The sequence below is a fragment of the Arachis duranensis genome, chromosome 6 (genome assembly GCF_000817695.3).
Source record: "Arachis duranensis cultivar V14167 chromosome 6, aradu.V14167.gnm2.J7QH, whole genome shotgun sequence".
Taxonomy (NCBI): Eukaryota; Viridiplantae; Streptophyta; class Magnoliopsida; order Fabales; family Fabaceae; genus Arachis; species Arachis duranensis.
In genome coordinates, this window is record NC_029777.3 from 23677615 (window position 1) to 23680675 (window position 3061).

The 3061-nt window shown below is 37.3% G+C and overlaps 1 non-coding gene across 1 annotated transcript; it reads left to right on the forward strand.

Moving 5' to 3' along the window:
• Positions 1 to 1735: 1735 nt before the first annotated feature.
• On the forward strand, positions 1736 to 1839 carry LOC127740459 (small nucleolar RNA R71). Its single transcript, XR_008001135.1, has one exon. It is a non-coding gene; the product is annotated as a small nucleolar RNA R71 (small nucleolar RNA).
• The last annotated feature ends 1222 nt before the right edge of the window (positions 1840 to 3061 follow it).

The window sequence follows — 3061 nt, forward strand, 5'->3', positions numbered from 1 at the left end:
TTAATGTCAATAGCTTGACAGTGGGCTCTCATGGAGCCTCACAGGTGATTAGGTCAATGTTGTATAGTCCCAACACCAAACTTAGAGTTTGGTTGTAGAGATTCAACACCAAACTTAGAGTTTGGTTGTGGCCTCCCAACACCAAACTTAGAGTTTGATTGTGGGGGCTCTGTTTGACTCTGTACTAAGAGAAGCTCTGCATGATTATTCTCCCTTGTTACAGAAGGATAGCCGCGTGCCTTAAACACAAGGTAGTCCCCATTCAATTGAAGGACTAATTCTCCTCTGTTAACATCTATCACAGCTTCTGCTGTGGCTAGGAAAGGTCTTCCAAGGATGATGCATTCGTCCTCCTCCTTCCTAGTGTCTAAGATTATGAAATCAGCAGGGATGTAAAGGCCTTCAACCTTCACTAACACGTCCTCTACCAATCCATAAGCTTATCTTACTGACTTGTCTGCCATTTGTAATGAGAATATGGCAAGCTGTACCTCAATGATCCCTAGTTTCTCCATTACAGAGAGTGGCATAAGATTTATGCTTGACCCCAGGTCACATAGAGCCTTGTTAAAGGTCATGGTGCCTATGGTACATGGTATTAAGAATTTGCCATGATCTTGTCTCTTTTGAGGTAATGTTTGCTGAACCCATGTATCTAGTTCACTAATGAGCAAGGGAGGTTCACCTTCCCAAGTCTCATCACCAAATAACTTGGCATTCAGCTTCATGATGGCTCCTAAATATTGAGCAACTTGCTCTCCAGTTACATCTTCATCCTCTTCAGAGGAAGAATAGTCTTCAGAGCTCATGAATGGCAAAAGGAGGTTTAATAGAATCTCTATGGTCTCTATATGAGCCTCAGATTCCTTTAGGTCCTCAATAGGGGACTCCTTCTTGCTCAGAAGACATCCCAGGAGGTCTTCCTCACTAGGATTTTCGTCCTTTCCTCCCTCTCTGCATTCGGCCATATTGACTATATCAATGGCCTTGCACTCTCTTTTTGGATTTTCTTCAGTATTGCTTGGGAGAGTACTAGGAGGGGTTTCAGTGATTTTCTTACTTAACTAACCCACTTGTGCCTCCAAATTTTTTATGGAGGACCTTGTTTCACTCATGAAATTTAAAGTGGCCTTAGACAGATCAGAGACTATATTTGCTAAATTAGAGGAGCTCTGCTCAGAATTCTCTATCTGTTGCTGAGAAGATGATGGAAAAGGCTTGATATTGCTAAGCCTATTTCTTCCACCATTATTAAAGCCTTGTTGAGGCTTTTGTTGATCCTTCCATGAGAAATTCGGATGATTTCTCCATGATGAATTATAGGTGTTTCCATAAGGTTCACCCATGTAATTTACCTCTGCCATTGCAGGGTTTTCAGAATCATAAGCTTCTTCTTCAGAAGATGCCTCTTTAGTACTGTTGGATGCATTTTTCCATCCATTCGGACTTTTAAGAAATCATGTTGACTTGCTGAGTCAACACTTTATTCTAAGCCAATATGACATTCAGAGCATCAATTTCAAGAACTCCCTTCCTCTGAGGTGTTCCATTATTCATGGAATTCCTCTCAGAAGTGTACATGAATTGGTTATTTGCAACCATGTCAATGAGTTCCTGAGCTTCTGACGGCGTTCTCTTTAGGTGAATGGATCCACCTGCAGAATGGTCCAATGAAATTTTGGAAAACTCAGATAGACCATAATAGAATATATCTAATATGGTTCATTCTGAAAATATGTCAGAAGGACACTTTTTGGTCATCTGCTTGTATCTTTCCCAAGCTTCATTGAGGGATTCACCATCTTTTTGCTTGAAGGTCTAAACATCCACTCTAAGCTTGCTCAGCTTTTGAGGAGGAAAGAATTTATCCAAGAAGGCCGTGACCAGCTTATCCCAGGAGTCCAGGCTATCTTTAGGTTCTGAGTCCAACCATGTTCTAGCTCTGTCTCTTACAGCAAAAGGGAAAAGCATGAGCCTGTAGACTTCAAGATCTACTCCATTCGTCTTAACAGTCTCACAAATCTGCAAGAACTCAGTTAAAAACTGGTAAGGATCTTCAGATGAAAGTCCATGAAACTTGTAGTTCTGTTGCATTAGAGCAACTAATTGAGGTTTCAGCTCAAAATTGTTTGCTCCAATGGCAGGAATTGAGATGCTCCTTCCATCAAACTTGGACGTGGCTTTAGTAAAATCACCAAGCATCCTCCTTGCATTATTGTTGTTGGGTTCGGCTGCCATCTCCTTCTCTTGTTTGAAAATTTCAGAAAGGTTGCCTCTGGATTGTTGTAATTTAGCTTCTCTTAGTTTCCTCTTCAGAGTCCTTTCAGGTTCAGGATCAGCTTCAACAAAAGTGTTTTTTTTCCTTGTTCCTGCTCATATGAAAGAGAAGAGAACAAGAAAAGAAGAGGAATCTTCTATGTCACAGTAAAGAGGTTCCTTATTATTAGTAGAAGAAGAAAAGAATAAAGAAAGGAGAATCCAAACACAAGGGTAAGGATAGAGGCAGTGATTGGAGATGAAGAGAGGTGAAGAGAAGTGTTAGTAAATGAATAAATAAATTGAAGAAGATGAGAGAGAGAATTCAAAAATTAATTTTGAAAAGGAGTTAATGATTTTCGAAAATTAAAGATGAGATAGAATTAAAATTAAAATTTAAAACAATTAGTTATTTAAGAAGAATTTTGAAAAAGGGATGAGATATTTTCGAAAAGTAGAAAGGGAGAAGTAGTTAAGTTGTTTTGAAAAAGATAAGAAACAAACAAAAAGTTAGTTAGTTAATTGAAAAAGATTTGAAAATCAAGTTTGAAAAGATAAGAAAATAAAAAGATAAGATAAGATATTTTGAAATCAAATTTTTGAACAAGATAAAATTTTGAAAAAGATATGATATAAAAGATAGGATAAGATAGATTTAATTTTTAAAGGTAAAATTAATTACTTAACTAACAAGAAACTAAAAGATAAGATTCTAGAATTTAAAGATTGAACCTTTCTTAACAAGAAATTAATAACTTCAAATTTTTGAACCAATCACATTAATTGTTAGCATAATTTTCGAAAA